Source organism: Periplaneta americana, chromosome 2 (genome assembly GCF_040183065.1).
Source record: "Periplaneta americana isolate PAMFEO1 chromosome 2, P.americana_PAMFEO1_priV1, whole genome shotgun sequence".
NCBI classification, from domain to species: domain Eukaryota; kingdom Metazoa; phylum Arthropoda; class Insecta; order Blattodea; family Blattidae; genus Periplaneta; species Periplaneta americana.
This window is the reverse complement of record NC_091118.1, coordinates 195,953,441-195,974,669: the sequence shown is the minus strand read 5'-3', so window position 1 is coordinate 195,974,669 and position 21,229 is coordinate 195,953,441. Positions and strand designations below refer to the sequence as shown.

General features: G+C 37.2%; 1 protein-coding gene across 5 annotated transcripts in view; it reads left to right on the top strand.

Annotated features, from left to right (window-relative positions):
- Window positions 1-21,229, top strand: part of LOC138694994 (inositol 1,4,5-triphosphate receptor associated 1-like) — a 383,890-nt gene that overhangs the window by 24,769 nt on the left and 337,892 nt on the right. For 3 of the 5 annotated variants that reach the window (XR_011331033.1, XM_069819251.1, XM_069819249.1), the window contains exon 1: window positions 12,812-12,957. The exons of 1 other annotated variant lie outside the window; for it this stretch is intronic. The gene's annotated coding sequence lies outside the window, so the exon portion shown is untranslated. Of the gene's footprint in view, window positions 1-12,810; window positions 12,958-21,229 lie in introns of those variants that run through there. One more of the 5 variants, XM_069819252.1, reaches the window with a different exon arrangement.

Genomic DNA, 21,229 nt, shown 5'->3' with positions numbered 1-21,229 from the left:
GCATCTCTTGCTCTGACTTTTCTAACCGTGTAATAGTTTCAGACACAGTTTTAAAATAGGTTTGTATGAAAACCAAATTATTCGTCAGAACCTTCAAATCCAGAGCGTTTTCCTTTGCGTATTTGTTGGCATTCATTCTACACTATATTCAGTACGCCGTTATGCGGATTTCCCACTGAACTGCTCTATCGGGTCCGAAGTATCGAAGCCTGGTAATGACCAAGAAATAACCAAATTACTTTTTATAGGTCTAACGAAATATGTATCATATTATAAGCACATGCACTGAGTTGTCGCATGTGTGTAACAGACTCCTGGTGATGCGGTGATGTAAATTAAGGACGGGGTAAACCCAAAATAAGTCGAGATTAGGCGAGTATTTCAAAACAATACCTGGAATGTAAAAAAATGTATTGAAGCAGAATGAGGACCCTTTGAACATCTCTCGTGACACATGTAAGATGCACTTGTATTTATTTTTATATCGTTTATATTTTCCCAGCTAAACAGGTTTTTTAGTAGGTTATTTTACGACGCTGTATCATCATCTCAGGTAATTTAGCCTCTGAATGAGATGGTGATAATGCCGGTGATATGAGTCCGGGGTCCAGCACCGATAGTTACCCAGCATTTGCTCATATTGGGTTGAGGGAAAACCCTGGAAAAATACCTCAACCAGGTAACTTGCCCCGACCAGGATTCGAACCCGAGCCACCTGAACAGGTTTTAGAAACTAAAGTTACTACCGAACAAACAGCGGCAGTAACTGCGAGAAAATGCCGCTGATCTTGCGGCGAGAGGAAAGCATTTTTTCTTGTGTTACGTTTATTTATGCGTGTTTAGGATCTGTGGGTATACCAGTAGGCTGTGGTTACTATTGTTGAGTTTCTGTTTCTTTTGTGTGTTGTACAGGGACATCATTTTATTTTTACTAACATTTTTAATATTAACCTGGCTATACCTTTAGAGAACCGGAAACACAGATTGCTACCCCCTTCCACGACTGTAGTTCGATGATACTGGCGTAAAACACAAACAGATCACTCTATTAGGTATAGGAGGGAAGAAACGTAGTTCATCCATTTACGTAAACTAGGAAATATCTCGATTTTGAGTTCGATAATTTTCATTAGGTTTTTGTTTAATCTTAAAATAGTACTGTATTAAGAATAAGTGTTTTTACTCACGAACTGAGTTATCCATGCGAGCGTATTCATTATGCAGTATATATTATACTGTCTACAGCACATTAACATACAATATAGAGAAAAAATTAAATTGAAAAATAATCATAATATGAATATTTAAACACATTTTTGAAAATGGTGGCCGTTCATTTCGATACAGGCTTCAGTTATTTTGTGCATATTATCGCACTATAGACTAGACTATTGTTTGACAACTTTACATATTTAGGACCAGTGGTCACTAGCGATAATAACATGTCCAAAGAAATTTCTAATCGATTAATGAAAGCAAACAGAGCATATTTCGGCTTGAAATATCACTTTAGTTCGCATGCTCTATCCAGGAAAGTAAAAGTTATTCTTTACAAAACATTAGTGAGACCAGTTTTGACATATGCGGCAGAAACGTGGTCAATCTCCAAAAATGATGAAAAAAGACTGGAGATTTTCGAAAGAAAGATTCTGCGAAGGATCTATGGCCCAACATTTGAGGAAGGTCTCTGGAGGAGGAGATGCAACTATGAATTATATAGACTTCTAGGAGAGCCAAATATAATCAATACAGTTAAAACTAGCAGATTGAGGTGGGCAGGACATGTAATACGCATGGACCCAAGTGAACCTTGCAAAAAAATTGTAATAACAAATCCGGGAGGTCAGAGAAGACGAGGTCGACCGCACTTGCGATGGATTGATGGAGTGGAAGAGGATGCCAGAAAGTTGGGGTGCAAGAATTGGAAGGCTGCTACACAAGATAGAGACGGATGGCGACAATTACTAAGGGAGGCCCAGGCCCACCAAGGGCTGTAGCGCCAATGATGATGATGATGATGATGATAGACTATTGTACCTAATTCCAATTACCAGTTTCGTCCTTCGTACTAGTAACTCATGTTGAAATAATTCTATACCTACTCTATAAAAGAGTACCTTACGTATTGTAAAATTAATCTTCACTTCTGCCCGATCCGCACAGATAAAATTACTCAGAAATGCTATCTACTGTCCGTTCAAGTGGTTTTGTCGCAGGGCCGTAGAAAGGGGGGGGAAATAACGTGACAGTTAATTACTTAACGAGGTCCTTTTATTTAAGTTATTTTAAACAGTTGTATAATATTACTAGACGTTCAATTCCTAACAGAAATTAATGTTTTCAGAAAAGAGCTAAGACAGCCCAGCTATTAGACTTTACAGAGGGGCGAGCAGAAGCTCGTGGGGGAAACCGGGATACGACATAGGCAAACGGACGACAGTACCTGTGCGAAAATATGATTCAATATTGAAAGCTCTTTCGTCACTGGAAAACGCGAACATATTTCTGGAACGTACTATACTCACTAACTCAGTACTGCATACGCGGCCTCGGTTCTGTGTGGAGAACGGTTGGAAGTTTAGTAGTAGAGGGGGTTGGGAGTGAAATACATTTAAAAACTCAGGTACAATAAAAATTGAAGTAAAAATAAAATTATGTCCCTGTGCTATTAATACTACTTACGCTGCTGCTGATGTAGATGCTAATATGGGAAAACGGGAGAATACTGAGAAAAACTCAACTACAACTGCTACCTCGTCCGTCACAAGTGTCGCTATGGATTTTCAGGACTCGAACTCAGACCGCCTGTGTGACAGGCCGAAGATCTGGCCACTCAACGACCTCTTAGAAATATACGATTGAGTAAGAAATGAACGAATAGCTACCTCTCATTCCACAGAATTTTAGAATTAATGAAAGGCCCTTTAAGTAAGTTAGAGACGTAATTCTGCAGTGCTCGGGAAAAGCGACATAAGTCAGTTTCCACAAACCTTTTTTGATAATTTATTGACAAATTACACTGGTTTATGGCCATTTGATTTTTTTCTGTATGAATTATTGTAATGGGAGAAATACTTATGTATTTTTTTTCCAAGCGAGCAGATGTTCCGTAAGTTGTCAATAAATTATCAAAAAAGGTTTGTGGAAACTGACTTGTGTCACTTTTCCCGAGCACTGCAGAATTAAAAGTTTAGAACACAGTAAAGAAGTAAAAAAAGGGTGATCTTACCGGGTCTCGAACTCAGGGACCTCTCTGTTTATTTTTTATTTTACTAGGTTATTTTATGACGCTGTATCAACATCTCAGGTTATTTAGCGTCTGAATGAAATGAAGGTGATAATGCCGGTGAAATGAGTCCGGGGTCCAGCACCGAAACTTTCCCAGCATTTGCTCGTATTGGGTTGAAGGAAAACCCCGGAAAAAACCTCAACCAGGTCCACACCTTTGGAGTAACGGTCAGCGCGTCTGGCCGCGAAACCAGGTGGCCCGGGTTCGAATCCCGGTCGGGACAAGTTACCTGGTTGATGTTTTTTCCGGGGTTTTCCTCAACCCAATACGAGCAACTGCTGGGTAACTTTCGGTGCTGGACACCGGACTCATTTCACCGGCATTATCACCTTCATTTCACTCAGACGCTAAATAACCTAGGTGTTGATACAGCGTCGTAAAATAACCCAATAAAAAAACCTAAACCATGTAACTTGCTCCGACCGGGATTCGAACCCTCTCTGTTAAAAGTATCTCCTGTATGATTTGAGCTACCTCTGCCACCTGATGGGAATAGAAGGAAGAGAAGCTCTTTCACTGAAAATCGAAACTTTCGCTGCTAAAAAGTCTTGAAACCGTGTATTTCGCTTTGTTAAACTAGACTTTACATCACTTAACTTCAGCAACCGTGTCATCAATATCTGTACTCTTGAAAGCGTATTATCTCTTTGTCAGTGGACACCTCAATTACTAGCAGGTCCGTGTAGAGCTGTTCAAAGAAAGGTCATGTGTGACTGACTGCCCTGTCCACCCCGCTATCAATAATACGAGTGAAAATATACTGTCTAGTGGCTTTCTCGTCCATGTGTTGCAAATAATAATAATGTAAATCTATTTTAGTTCTTCTTTCCATTAGGAACCTAATAGCGGCCTTAGCCTAACCTGTGCATTCAGTTTAGCGCAGGTTCTAGCTGGCCGTGGTTTAGTTCATTATTATGCTCGCTGTCTAATACAAGGTGGGTCAAAAGTCGCTTTCCCCATTATTTGTTCTTAGGTTTCATACTTGTACACATATACAGATATCATAACTTGAATAAACGAATACCTGGTATAATAAGTGGTGGTTTGACAACCATGTTCGTGCGTCAATTGTTTTTCCGAAGTCATGGCTTGTTAACTCATTTGCAATGTATCCTATAGGACATAACAGGTTAATAGGCTATATGCTATAATTTTAATAGAACAATAGAAAAAAAATTGGTAGGAAAATTTCACAATATACTACTAGGTTCAAAAAGTTCCCGGAATTTTACTACCATTTTTCGTATTAATATATAACAAGGGATATTATACATTTGTTTTGTTGGTAACATTCATGATGTCATTTCCTTAAAGTTTGTTGATAATGGCAATTATTGGTTTTGAGTTGTAGGCAATTGTTTATCATAGTGTTTCGTTTGTTCGTCGCATTTTGTAATTATGTCCACAGAGCAAAGTACAAACATCAAGTTCTGTGTTTTGCTGGGGACATGATCAGTATGGCTGATGAAGATGGTGATTTCTTAAACAAAATGAAACTGGTGCTACTTGTACGACCCAGTCCCTAAACGACAGTCATCTGAGTGGAAATCGAAAACATCTCCTCGGAAGCAAAAATTTCCTAGGGACACTTCCAAAGGCAAAGTTATTTTAAATGTTATGTTTTATTTAACGACGCTCGCAACTGCAGAGGTTATATCAGCATCGCCGGATGTGCCGGAATTTTGTCCCGCAGGAGTTCTTTTTCATGCCAGTAAATCTACTAACATGAGCCTGTCGCATTTAAGCACACTTAAAGCAAAGTTATGTTGGAAGTTTTCTTCGACTCTCAGGGTCTCATCCACCATGAGTTCATTCCAGAAGGTCGTACTGTAACGAAAGAATTGTACGTAGAAATCCTCCGTCGCCTCCGGGACGCAGTGAGAAGGAAACGTCCAGAAAAGTGGGTAGAAAACAACTGGTTCCTTATGCATGACAATGCACCTGCTCATCGCGCAATTATTGTAAAGAATTTTCTTGCCAGGCACAACATAACTGCTTTGGATCACCCACCATACTCTCCTGATCTCTCACCACCTGATTACTTTCTGTTTCCCCGTCTGAAAAGTCATCTGAAAGGACGGAGATTCAATGCTGAAGAGGTTATCGCAAACGCGACGAGAGCACTAAGACGGGTTTCACAAAATGGCTTCCAGGCCTGCTTCCAGGAACTCTACACGCGTTGGCAAAAGTGTGTTGTTGCGGAAGGCAACTATTTTGAAGGAAATGCTGTAGAATAGTGTTTAAGGTACGTTGTTTCTATGATGCTAGCAAATTCCGGGAACTTTTTGAACCTAGTATGTATATATTTCTAAATTATAGACATCAGGTCAAAGAATTTGAGTGACCACAAGGGTCCTGAATACAATAAACATGTACAGTATAATGTGATGTGATACATTAAAGAAAAAAGAAAGTTAATTGTTGAAGGCAAATATAAATGGATTAATTGAAATAGAGATGATGATGTAATATTTGAAGAGAATCCTTGATAATATTTATAAGAATAGACATTACATAATCAAAAGGAATGTGAAGTACCTTAAGATAATTCCACGTGAATTTTGTGATTGAACCTCTACTGCCAAACAGCAAACCAATGACGGACCATTGTTTAAGAGGGACGTTGTACTTTTGAGAAAGATACGGCAGACAAGGTTCATATATGGACTTCTTCTCAATATCAACTTCGGTGGCCTGATTTAGGTTTCTTTCGAAACGGATAGTAGGGTCAAGAACAAGAGCCCGTTTTAAGCGTCCGTTGATAGCAATAATGTCTGCCCGTCTAAAAGAACCATCTGATGATACACAATGTACTTCCTCATGAATCTCCCAATTTAAAGTTTTTAACGATATCGCCAAAGCATGTCGTACACGATGATGTCTAGCATTGATCAGCAGCTCGCCTTTAGAGGATTGTCCAAGCACATGTCCAAGTGTTTCAAGCTCACTACAGTCTGGATGACGGCAGCGGGTTGTGCTTAGAGTTCTGCCCGGTATTGCGCGAACCGCCGAAATATTGCTTGACATTTTTAAAGCATTGGTCCATTCTGAGGAAGATAGGCCCTTTCGATTGCTTACAAATGAGTTAGCCTTGGGGAGATCACTATAAACAATAACCCCTTTACCACGCAAGGTATGTTTTGCCCAAGTTTTGAATGCGTCATATGTAATATTGCACAACATATTATAAAATATGGACATTACGATAGTTATTTTCTTTACAGTCCGACACGGTTTAATAAAGTAGTGTGAGAAATAAAGTTTTGCCAATTTAAAGGTTAATATGGCATAAGCATGGATCATTTTGGTGTAGGAATGCGGGAATTCTCGAACCAGCAATTCCGTGAATGGATTGGGCGTCGTGCCACAACAGAATGGCCACCCAGATCATGCGACCTGACGCCATGTGATTTTTCGCTTTGGGGTATTCTGAAAAATTATGTTCTTGCTTAGAAACCGCAGGATCTGCTTCAGTTGCGACAGATGATCGCTCGTGAAAATCGAAGAAAATCGTGAGTTATGTTCTGCCATCTGTAAATCAGTGTCTAAACGTTGTAAATTGTGTATCGAGAAACCTGGCCTCCATTTTGAAAAGAATCTGCAAAGGAATGTGGCGTAAAATGTAAATTGAATGTAATGAAATGTAAGGAAGTGTTTGGGGAAAGCGATGAAGAGTTCGGGAAGAAGAAATACGATAATCTACTGCGGCTAGATTAATTTATTTCATGATACAGAACGACTGCTTTATTACAGCTGAAATTCGCAGCACCAAAGCCACAAGATAAACACCGGCAAGGGCCCTTGAATTCTGTCCAAAGAATACCGGTAGAACTGCAGGAATGTAAATCCAAAGTTCACAAAAACTTTCACTGTATCCGAATCGGACAAATGCATACTGTGTCGCCGCACCAATGAAATGAAGATTTCGAACTAAGCGACATTTTCTTTTTTTCTGCTCATATATGCGTTTTAATAAGAAAATATAAAAGTTTGTTATTTGTTTACTTTAGCAGTACCAAACTGTGGTCAAATATGAGGAGACAGAAGTAACATCTGTGACTAGCATTATCACAGTCTTTGGTTTCCTGTCACTTAGCTATCCTGTCATCTAACTCACTCTAGCCGTGTCACATTCCTCGATCTTTTGTCATTTAGCTACCCCTCACCTAATCCACTCAAACCTTGTCATAGTCCACACCTGTAGAGTAACGGTCAGCGCGTCTGGCCGCGAAACTAGGTGGCCCGCCTGGTCGGGGAAGTTACCTGGTTGAGGTTTTTTCCGGGGAATTCCCTCAACCCAATACGAGCAAATGCTGGGTAACTTTCGGTTTTGGACCCCGGACTCATTTCACCAGCATTATCACCTTCATTTCATTCAGACGCTAAGTAACCTGAGATGTTGATACATCGTCGTAAAATAACCCAATAAAATAAATAAAAAATTGACGTACAGTAGCACCCCGATTATCCGTCATCCTATTAACCGATTGTTGGATTATCCGTCTTTTTGTGCAGGAAACGTATTGAGTACTGAACAATATATTAGTAACATGTATTTTTTATAGAGAGTGATATTACAAACCTTTGCTGTTACATATTATGATCTACTACTCGAGTGACAGGTTTAATTTCTCTCCATAATGTCAGCGAATAGGGATTATAAAGAATGGACACTGAGCGAATTTTCCTGTGTTTTGTTTCTCTGTGCGCCAGCGTTTAGTTCCACTTTCAAGCGCTAGAGGTTAGTGTAATCGAGGATACGCTAGGATTATAATTGAGAATAGAGTTGAGACACAGGATCCAAACATCGCCTACCTTATTGCATAATCCAGTAACCTTGCTTCAAATAAATTCAAGTTAACAGCTTTTCCTTATTTCTCAGTGACAAACTAGTTGTAATAATAATATTGGAACAACTGGATAATACGCACGGCAGACCAATATCGATAGTCGACTCTACTCGCTGGCCACTAGTCACCGGGCCGTACTGAGCCGTATCAAACAAAATATAATCGAAATGGTGGTAGTCAAATTCGCGACTATATTCTTAAATAATTCACTCCATTAGTCAAGTTCAAGGTTTTATGTAGTACAACGGCGGTTTTTTGAATGCATTAAAAGAAAATGAAGATGTAATAAGATAATAAAGTAGGTTATCACAAGGAAATTAACAGGATAAAGGTGTGTTTCACGGAATACAATTAAAATGACGGAAAGTAAATTTCCGGTTAATGTTCGCCAAAGCGTAAAGTACGTAATTATGACGGCGTTGCTGTTTTATTTCTGGCCTATAGAAAAATACTTAGCCTTTTACGAAAAAAAAAATTTAAGGACCATGAAATTATTCACCGCTTTCATTATAGGCCTATTATTTTTTAACCAAAGCTAATCTAACCTAACCTAACCTATCCTAACCTAACCTATCCTAACCCAACCTAATTTATTCTAAACTAACCTAACCCAACCTAACCTATCCTAACCTAACCTATCCTAACCTAACCTATCCTAATCTAACCCAACCTATCCTATCCTAACCTATCCTATCCTAACCTAATCTATCCTAACCTAACCTATCCTAACCCAACCTAACCTATCCTAACCTAACCCAACCTAACCTATCCTATCCTAACCCAACCTAACCTATCCTAACCTAACCTTACCCAACCCAACCAAACTTAACCTAACCCAACCTAACCTAACCTTCTCCCATTCCTCGACCTCATATCACTTATCACATGCGGCTCGCGACAGGATATTGCCTGTCTGCGCATGCGCGGACTTGGCTAATAAAAACCTAAACTAACCAAACCTAACCTTCGTATATCCAAGGTCTGTAACCGGAACAAGAAGGGATCTCAATCATTTAATCTTCAATGTACACGCGAAAATAATTTCAAGGATCACGCTTCCACTGCATGAGAGGTCCGCGCATGCGCTACAGCAAAACTGTTTCTGTCGCGAGCCTCTCATCTAAGCCACTCGTCATAATTTACCCGCAATATTTGCGCAAATACACCTTGTACCTAACAGTGGTGCTTAACATTTAATAAAAAAACAAATATAGCAAAACTGTTTTGTCTCGAAACTCTCATCTAAGTCATGTAATAAGTTTCAAACAATTATAAAATACGATAATTTGGTCCAGGGAGCATCCGTTTTTGATGCAAAGATAATTCGTTTGGCTTGTTTCTTAAATGAAATTACGAAATGGCGTTCCTGTGCTTAAGTCACGTAATCTACTTGCAATATATTTGCGCAAATATACCTTGTAGCTAACAGTGGTGCTATCTCTCAGTAATGTTCAGAACGAAGGAGGCACAGAAAGAAAATAAACAAATTTCTCTCTCTAATGACGCCACACACCAACATCGTGTTCTTATGTTGGCGAGATTGTGTATTTAGTAAAATTTGGCGCTAAACGTAACGGCACGGTTCAATGATACCGTGGGAATTCTCCAGTATAGCGATAATTATTTTATATTTCAGATATAATACATTATATTATAAAATAATATACATTACAAAATTAAGTATCGAATTCGTTTAATATTTGTATATAATATAATATAGGTAATTATATGGTTTTACTTCTCATAAGAGTTTTGTTTTTCCATTTTCAGCGCTATCAAATCATTACATATTTTAATTGTTGTTGGGGTCAACGTCTCAACTCTCATTATAGACTCTATAGTCTAGACATTACAGTTAATGACGGATTTATTATTTTATGGATCCAATTTATTTTATTTGAGTACGTAATGTACCTAGATGTATTATATTTCCGCTGTGTCGACTGCTAGCTGGTGTGATGTCAGCGCCAACTCTAGGGAGAAAGCAGAACCTCACGCTTTAGCTGGCTTGAAGGTCATTGAAATCAGTCCGGCTACATCAAAGGTACCGACGCGAAGTGTCCATTCTTTATAATCCCTATTCGCTGATAATGTCTTCCAGAAGTGCCAAAAGAATACATGTTGTGCTAAGTATCGAAGAGAAGTGCATATAATTGAGTGGTTTTGGAAAAGAGGAACTGTTGTTCATCTCACATCGGAATACGAGATTGGAGTTACAACTGTGCAAGGTTTCATAAGAAAAACAAGGATAAAGTGTATTAATTACTTAAATCTATAACAGTAGACCTATACTTTTCCTATATTTCCACGAAAATCCATCATAGAAGTTTCCTTGACCCTTAGAAACCCGTCATTGACATTCATTTATTCATTCATTCATAGTGTTCTGTCACTGAAAACCCAGCATTCTCCAATCTTTCCTATTTTCTGCCTTTCTCTTAATCTCTGCATATGATCCATCATAATGTCTTCAATTATTTGACATCTTCTTCTGTCCTGAAATCTTTCTCCGTTCACCATTCCTTCCAGTGAATCCTTCAGTAGGCAGTTTCTTCTCAGTCAGTGACCCATCCAATTCCTTTTTTTTCTTCCTGATCAGTTTCAGCATTACTCTTTCTTCACCCACTCTTTCCAAAAGAGCTATTAGGCCTATACTTAAAACTTCTGATCAGTGACGTCGCCAGGATTAGAGCAAGGTGGGTGCGGATGGGGTGCGAGATTTAAAAATGTGGTACATAAAAAATCCAAAATGTTCTTTCATGCACATGCGCGCATACTATGCATCTGTTTATTATTATTATTATTATTATTATTATTATTATTATTATTATTATTATTATTATTGCTCATCACATCCGTTACGATACACTATGGGACGTAGTTGTTTTTTCACATCCAAGAAATTGTTTGTTTGTTTTTGTTCTTCAAAATAATTTATGCCTAGTATTTTGTTAATAAATTGCCCTTTGGGGTGCGGAAAGGGATGCTCCGATTTTTATGGGGTGCTTGCGCACACTTCCGCAACCCCCTAGCGACGTTCCTACTTCTGAACCACTACCTAATGTGTTAAAACAATGACCACGAAGAAAATTACGAAACTGCATTATGCAACACTTAATTAATGAAAATCTTCTATGGTATTGATTATCCGATTTTTTCGATTAACCATTCAGACCACCCCCTTCATTACCATGGATAATAGAGGTTCTACTGTATAATAATGTATGTTTCCCATTACCGAGCATATCTATGTACATTAAAAGATCATACCGTACATCATGAACCTTTGTCCCTTAAAGCTAGGTCACAAACCGGAAACGACAACGAGAATGAAAATAATCTATACTAATAATAAATCTGTAGCCGAAATTTTTCTGGTAATTTTCGATTTTTAAAAAATAATTGGTCCTAACATATATAATTAACCACCCTGAAACCGAAAATCGCTTTTTTTGAAATTTTTGTTTGTATGTCTGTCTGGAATATAAATTAAGTTGTAACTTAGATTTTAGGCTATATGGCATTCAAAATACATTATTTAAAAGGGGAGTTATAAGGGGTCCTGAATTAAATAAATCAAAATATCTCGCTTATTACTGATTTTTGTGAAAAATATTACATAACAAAAGTTTCTTTAAACATAATTTACGATAAGTTTTATTAATTGAAAAATTTTGATTGGACTGATATTTAATGAGATAAATGAGTTTTAAAATTAAAATAACTGCAATCTAAGGCCGTGTAATGAATTAAAAAACAAATGACTTCGTCTATACGGGGCCTTGGACAGCAACAATCGAAAGCTATGAAAGATAGCCTAAAGAGAATGTTTCTGTGTTTGTATGAAGTAATATCGGAAGCTAAATTAACCTATTTGTATAATTAATTATTATTTCACCATTGGAAAGTGTAGTTTCTCTAGATGGACATAATGCTATAATGTTATTACAGTAACTTCTGATATAATATAATATAATATAATATAATATAATATAATATAATATAATATAATATAATATAATATAATATGTAATATTATGTAATATAATTTAAGTTATTTGAAGGGTTCAGAACCATAGTGGGCCAAGCGCCATTTACTGAATACGTAGAAAACAAGGGTTAAAATTAAGTTATTACCATAATTCAATGGAAACCTGTAACAAGTAAAATAAAATATACACATTAAATCTAAATTATGTCAATCTTCATTAAGCTATGGTTGCATGTAATAAAAATGAAGAAACATGTTAAAGGAATTGTCATTGCACCAAATGAGTGTCTCTGGACCAAAATGATCGCATTTTAATTATTTGGATGCAATTTAAATTAAGTAACATAATAAACGATTTATCCTTCTATCAAACACGAATGTTCCCTGGATCAAATGTCCTATTTTATTTATGTAATTACTTTATATTTATTTCTAACGGGTGCAGCGGAGCGCACGGGTACGGCTAGTGCTAAAATAAATGTATTTAACATTATTTCCGTTCTCGTTGTCGTTTCCGTTCCCGGTTTATTGTGGACCAGCACCCACAGTGGTTCTTCGCTTGAAAATGGCAGTGTTACAGTGGACACAGCTGCAGCAGACGACATACCGGTCGGTGTTGTAAATATTGGTCTCTCAAAGCTGGCATACACGTGGGTTCGACGCGAGGAACCCGGCGGGCGGCGCTGCGTTATCCGCTGGACCGGATCGCGGCGTCAGTCGAGATTCAGTTCGCGTGGCGTTCGGAAGTGTGCGCTAGCCAGTGTGCTCGATATGTTCCCCGCCGCAGCTTCGAGACCGACAGAATAACACGACTCCGCCTGCGACCGGTAAGTCCGTCCGCTCTGAAGGAAGCGAACTTAAATACCGCTCCCACAAAACACTACAAGCATTTCCTTTATCTGTATCTGATAATTTTATCTCACTTACTGTTGATATTGATGGGAAGTTAACTCTTTTACACGTGTGTTGAAATTTTTGCACTTGCTTAACGTGTGGCTTCGTATGGAAAAAGTCTGTGGTTCTGCTCCCGTCACCGATTATCTTCTTTTTCACAATATTAGACCAGTGTCTTTCCCTTTCCAATTAGAGGGAATCCAGCGAATAGGGATTATAAAGAATGGACACTGAGCGAATTTTCCTGTGTTTTGTTTCTCTGTGCGCCAGCGTTTAGTTCCACTTTCAAGCGTTAGAGGTTAGTGTAATCGAGCATAGGCTAAGATAATAATTGAGAATAGAATTGAGACAGAGGATCCAAACATCGCCTACCTTATTGCATAATCCAGTAACGCTTTGCTTCAAATAAATTCAAGTTAACAGCTTTTTCTTATTTCTCAATGACAAACTAATTGTAATAATATTTTTTTATATTGCAGATATAATAAATTATAAGTATTATAAAATAATATAATACTGTATATTATAAAATTATATATCAAATTCGTTTAATATTTGTATATAATATAATATAGGTAATTATATGGTTTTACTTCTCGTAAGAGTTTTGTTTTTCCATTTTCAGCGCTATCAAATCGTTACATATTTTAATTGTTGTTGGGGTCAACGTCTCAACTCTCATTATAGACTCTAGAGTCTAGACATTACAGTTAATGACGGATTTATTATTTTATGGATCCAATTTATTTTATTTGAGTACATAATATACGTAGATTTATTAATTATATGTGTTATATTTCCGCTGTGTCGACTGCTAGCTGGTGTGATGTCAGCGCCAACTCTAGGGAGAAAGCAGAATCTCACGCTCTAGCTGGCTTGAAGGTCATTTAAATCAGTCCGGCTACATCAAGGGGACCGACGCGAAGTGTCCATTCTTTATAATCCATATTTGCTGGGGAATCCTTCCATTGTATGCCATTTTAATATGTAGATCTGATTAATTTTATCTTTTTTTTTCAATTTCTTACATATTAACAAATATCAACGCCTTCTTTTGCTCTGTTATATTTTGATTCTTCACCGTTTACAGGATGAATCGTAAGTAGTGTCATTAATTTCAAGGGTTATTCTTTGAGATATTTCAAACAAAAACGTTTAGTACAATTTTTGCTCGACCACCTCTGTGGTGTAGGGGTCAGCATGCGGGTTTCTTACGCCGAGGGCCCGGGTTCGATTCCCGGTTGGGTTGAATTTCTTGGTTGAGGTTTTTCAAGGTTTTTCCTCAACCGTAAGGCAAATGTCAGGAAATTCGGTCTCATTCATCACCGAAGTCATTATCATAACAAATCAGTAATGCGTATACAGTCGCCATCTAGTTCACAACAATAGAACCAGTCTCAACAATAGTACAGAGGCTTTCGGATTTTACCCAAGAGATTACTCGGGATATGACCAAAGATGTTAAGGCGAGTATAAATAACAGCGAGGGGGAAATAAAAAAAAAATGCTCATTTTTGTTTCTTTTTCGAGAAAAAAAATTATTTCATATGAAATATTTCAGAGTGTGTTTTGAGAAAGCCATTGATTTAATTCCCAATATTCGGAATCAATTTAAGAGAGGAGTGTATTATGACAAATGATTGAAATAAGTTTAGTTTTGTCCTTCAAATGTGCAGAAATTTTATCCGAACAAATGTAACTTTTCATTCTGAAAAGAATATTCACCATGTATATGAATAACCCATAATTTATAGGTTCTACCCAATGTTTCTATGACTTGTGTGAAAATGAATAAATCAACAAGGGAGAAAGACCATCTTTTTTTTTTAAATCTATTAAAAATATTCAAAAGTTTTTTCATTATCTGTTTTACGATTTTCAAAAGCTAGTCTCTCAATTCTTTCTGTTGAACATTGCAATATTTATAAAATGCCTCTAATACTGACTCAAAAGTTATACATTTTTATGTATCTTCTTCAGTTTCAAAAGTATTGTATACTTCTAGGGTTTTTTCATACATTAAATTCAATAATATGACAGTTTTTACAGCATATGAATTGTTGAATTTCTGTGTTGCTTGAAGATAAATAAAGAATTGTTTGACCACCTCTGTGGTGTAGGGGTCAGCATGCTGGTTTCTTACGCAGAGGGCCCGGGTTCGATTCCTGATTGGGTTGAATTTCCTGGTTGAGGTTTTTCAGGGTTTTTCCGCAACCGTAAGGCAAATGCCAGGAAATTCGGGCCACAACATCCCTGAATATCACCGGCCTCATTCATCACCGAAATCATATTCATAACAAATCAGTAATATCTACACAGTCGCCATCTAGTTCACAACAATAGAACCAGTCTCAACAATAGTACACAGGCTTTCGGATTTCAACCAAAGATTAACTCGCGATATGACCAAGGATGTTAAAGCGAATATAAATAACATCTTTGAGGGAATACATTGTGATAACAGTGTTAAAAAAATCCTGTCAAAACCTGATTAATCATATGGTGCCACAATACTAGCAATTGTAATTTTTCATGCCCCTTTTTGTTTCTTTTTTTAAGTCCTTCTGGAATAATTTTGAGAAATTGAGTCTTAAAGCTCCTGGCTCTTGCTTAGCAACCTTCACTTTCCATAGGAAGTGCTGCCCTCTGTGGAGTAACAAATGAGTTATGGACTTTGTTTGTTATAGCAATGAATAAATGTAAGTTTTCTTCATCCGAAATTGTTTAATCCAAAAAACTGATCACTGGTGGGCTTGGTCCACTCTGGTTGTGAGCCTCTCGTATATTTTTTGAGTTCGTAAGGCTACCCTCAATGGGGGCAGTTTATAAGTTGTAATATTTATTCGTAATACTTCTTTTCAAATTCGCTGGAACAACACAATACAATAATAATTCAATAGTTGAGAAAAGCCCACTATTAATAAATTCAGTAACCTACGACAATATTCATCACTTCCTTTCACCGTCTCCAGCCGCAAATCAGTGAACTCAAGACTTTTCACCAGAAGCAGACTTAAATACCGAGATCTGTGATGATCGAAGCGATTTTCGGATTTTCCTCGACGTTAGATAATCCACACTGTATTTTTGTCGTTGCGTAGGACTAAAGGCCCATTCACAATGAAAATTAAACATAACCGTAACATAAACACAGAAGTTTGCGACCAGGTTACCAAATGGGATCATTCACAATGATTCACATAAACACTGACATTAACATTACCGTAAGACGTTAACATGAAAGTTTGCAAACTCCAAACCTCTGTATATGACAGAATATGAGGAAATGGCGTCGTTATGTTTCCATAGTTACCAAGTGTCTTTGCGGTTATGTTTATGTACCATCACGAATGATGTGATTTTACCAAATACCTTACTATAATAATACCGGACAGCTGTATACTAGGAGCATTGGCGTGAGTGCGAAAAATCGCGGACCTGACATCTAGCGCAGAGCGATGGAATTACGTCCACATATACAAATATTAACATAGCGAGATTCGGACTATTGTTTAAAACGTGAGTTACTAATGTGGAAAATTATATATGAAACACTTAAGAAATGTTGAATAATATTTAATGTAAAAATTATTATCTTATATCAAAGCTGCGTATTATGAGAAATATTGCATACTTCATATTACTTTCCGTAATTAATTGTTACATATTTTTTCTTTGGTTTACCGAGACAAAATCAATCTGATATTAGGAATGAATTTACAGTAATGTTTTATATACGCATTGCTGACAACTGCAAATATAAAATTGATAGTAATCTGATGCTTGTAATAATTAGTAAAGGCATGTGGACAACAATAAAACTTAATTTGATAAAACCTTAAAATCCAATACATTTTAACTTCTATTTATTTATTAGGTCTGAATAAAAAAAAAAAACTAATTTGTATTTTTCTATCAACACAAAGACGAAGGAATTAGGCCTACTAGAGAATGTTGTTGACTTACGTTTTATGAACTGTCGGAAATCGAAAGTACGATTTGGAGCAATTTGTAATGCTGCAATTGTCACAATTATAAACAGCACATATAAACCCTGACATTTTAACACAGCACTAATTAATAAAACTATTAACTAGCCTAGCAACAATATACATTGCAGTTGATTACAGTTTGTTTCGCGAGTATCTCCATCCCGGCAGGTAGGTGGCAGCACCATCGTCGTTCGCACATAAAACTGCTAGATGTCCGGTATTATTATAGTAAGGTATTTGATTTTACGGTAACGTTTACATTCTTAAGTTAACGCTTACGTTACGTTTAATTTTCATTGTGAATGAGCCTTAATATTGGTAAGGGACGTTAAATAAGATGTAATTCGGTCCTCTCCTCAATTTTTTATTGTTTAAATCTCTGTACTGACGAGGCCTCTTAATAGCGAAGCTTCTTTTAAATAAATCAGAACGGATTTTCTTCTGTTGCGGCTTGTTGAAAGTGTTGCGAATAAATGTATAAAATTTAATACACAGTTTTATCGCGACTGTGTTATTCTATCTTTGTTTACATGTTTGTACAGCTCTCTCCCAGCGTCTTGTTTATGCATCCATCAGTCGTGAAGTCGGGTTCGTCACAGACCCTTCATCTCTGATGCGTATCAGTGCATATTATACCTGCTATTCTCTTCACGCTATGGATGTGCATGTTGACAACATTGTTTCCATTTTGTTTCCCTTATTTATGTTTTCCATTTTGTTACGAAATGTGCATGATTATATCAGTTACACAGATGTCATGGCCTTGTGTGCTTAGTTCGTCCAGATTTATTTATTACGTGTACTTTGGTTGCTATGTAGAATTCAGCTTAAAACGTGATTTTTTCTCACCAATCGTGAGTCACCACGACTAGAGTTATTATAGAGGTGCTTATCGGGGTTTTGTAACATTTATAGTCACTTCAGCCTCCATTCTTAAAATTAATAACACCTTCATATACAGAGACATAATTTTATTTTTAATAATGATGATAATAATAATAATAATAATAATAATAATAATAATAATAATAATAATAATAATAATAATAATGGCTTTATTTAACCTGACAGTTAAAGCCGTAATGCCTTCTCTTACACTCAACCAGGATTAAAACTTGCTTACACAGTTGAATACAAAACTGGATCGAAATTAAGTAATTACATACTGATACAATTTCGGTACATAATGAGATCAAAAGAGGTAGTTACATAAAATTTACCTCATAAAATAAAAATAAACGTAATGGAATACATATTAATGTTGTTAGAATCAAATACGAATGACATAAAAACAGAAGCCGATAATTCAATAAAAAAATGTACACATTTACTAACATTTCTAATATTAACCTGGCTATAGCTTTGCATTAACGGTTGAGAACCGGAAACACCGTTTGCTACCCCCTTCCACGACTGGAGTTCGATGATACTGGCGTAAAATACAAACAAATCATTTTACTAGGTATAGGAGGGAAGAAAAATAGTTCATCCATTTACGTAAACTAGGAAATATCGCATTTTGAGTTTGATAATTTTCATTAGGTTTTTGTTTAATCAAAATACAGTACAGTATTAACAATAAGTGTTTTTACTCACGAACTGAGCTGTCCATTCGGACGTATTCATTATGCAGTGTATATTATACTGGGTGTTCATTTCAAAGTGTGTCATGACGTCACTGTTGTTGGGTCACCGATTTGAAGCGAGTTTCATATATGTTAGAGAAGTTGCCTATTATTTAAGGCGTTCTTCAATCTGAACTTGAGAACGTGTACGGTATAACTTGAACGTCGTAGCAACAGACGGCGGTCTGTACGGTCTGTGTGCTACCATAACCTCTTTCGAACTGTGTTTTGCGCCGGCAAGTCGTACGCAGGGTATTTGTTATCATCGGTTGCGTACGGTAACATTCCACAACACAAATCAAATGCTCCGTGTCCATGTTGACCGTCGAAGTTAATGTCAACAAATACGTAAGTAATCGTCTTAACCCTCTCCCCATATCCCGACAGTACGTATTTCCAAACAGTTCACATTCCTGCCACTACCGGCGTTATCGTACGTATCGGCACGTACTCTTCAGAATGAACGCCGTACTTGCTAGCCAGCTTCTCTGCCTCTTAGCTTATACACCTGAGCTGCGGAAGTGTAGGAAGATTGAATTCTCTAGGCTCATCAGCTAGCCACATGACGGCATACAGCGAGCCAAGACACATTTTGAACTGAACACCCAGTACTGTCTACAGCACATTAGCGTACAATATAGAGAATGAAGTTAAATTGAAAAATAATCTTAATATGGATATTTAAACACATTTTTGAAAATGGTGGCCGTTCATTTCGATACAGGCTTTAGTTCTTTTGTGCATATTATCGCACCGTAGACTATTGTACTTAACTCCAATTACCAGTTTCGTCCTTCGTACTAGTAGCTCATGTTGAAATAATTTTGTACTTACTCTATAAAAGAATACCTTACGTACTGTAAATTCAATCTTCACTTCTATCCGAACCGAAAAGATAAAATTACTGAGACATGTTATCTACTGTCTGTCCAAGTGTCTTTGTCGCACGGTCATAGAAAGGAGGGAAATCACGTGACACTTAACTAACGAGGCCCTTTTATTTAAGTTATTTTAAACAGTTGTATAATATAACGTAGATGTTCAATTCCTAACAGAAATTAATGTTTTCAGAAAAGAGCTAACACAGCCCAGCCACTAGTCTTTGCAGAGGGGCGAGCAGAAGCTGGTGGGGGAAACCGAGGTGCGACGTAAGCAAACAGACGCCAGTACCTGCTCAAAAATATGATTCAATATTGAAAGCTCTTTCGTCACTGGAAAACGCGAACATATTTTGGAACGTACTATACTCACTAACTCAGTACTGTTTGTGTGGAGAACGGTTGGAAGTTTAGTAGTAGAGGGGGTGGGAGTGAAGTACATTAAAATCTCAGGTACAATAAAAATTGAAGTAAAAATAAAATGATGTCCTGTACAAAGATAATGCTTGAATGAGTAGTCTTGCGTCATAGCCACGTGGATGTGGAATGCGCACTGGTTCAAGCCTCGTGAGGGAAGAAATTTCCTTATTAACTTTCAGTCAGTGTATGGGCCCGGTGTTCACCCAGAATTTTGATGAATTTGCGGAGCTGCTGTGGGGAGCGAAATCCGCTTTCTAAAACCACGTATAACACATACTTTCTCCTCGTACTGGTTGGATTATCGTTCACCTCCGTTGAAGGCACGTGGACATGAAGCTAGCAGACTTATGGTAGGCCTTGGCCCTCCATGGACTGTCGCGCAACGGATTTCTTTTGTTATTTGTAGTTCTTTGTGTCTTTATACACCTAAATATGGGACAGACTTCATGTATGTTTTGAGCCTGGGAATTCGAGGAATATTTCAAATATTTACATAACTTTTCATGGGCCATACATCTCTAGGAATTCTGAGATCTTAGTCTTCCTTGAATAGAAGACAGTACAGTATATTCTCAGTTCTTCATGCTCTGCTGATATGATAATGAATTCAAGAAAACTGTAGAGAGATAACACAACTGTCGGTAGCGACTCGAGAAATGTTGCCCCACAAAAAAATTTCACCTGGATTGCGCACGCACGACTAGTTACTAGTCAATACGCTTCTTAGCTTAGTAGAAAATAAGTGATATATAGTGTTTCTTAAGGCACGCAGGTATATGAATACAACTACTCCTTATAATAATAATAATAATAATAATAATAATAATAATAATAATAATAATAATAATATCCCAGACCGACCAGCCGGCTGCTGGCCTCACGCCCACATGCCGAAACAGAGGTGGACGACCATCCAACCAGAATGGAGGTATCATGTGGTTAGCACGATGATCCCCCCAGCCGTTATATAGCTGGTTTTCGCAACCGGATTTCGCTACCTATCGTAGCTCCCCAAGTGCATCACGATGCTGGGTGGGCACCGGTCCCATACTCTCTTATTATTATATGCTTTAATTCATTCATCTTCCTTGATCACTGAAGGGGTTTGTCTTATTATCGATTCGAATTAGTGTTGCTTTTAGTGATTGATTAATTATCTGTTTTTCTTTTAATTATTTGCTGTTTAACAATATTTACAGCTGGTGTAGTGGAAGTATCATCTAAGAAATATTGGAACAGATGCAATATAGGGGCCACGCATCACACATTATATATACGCAAAAAAAAAAA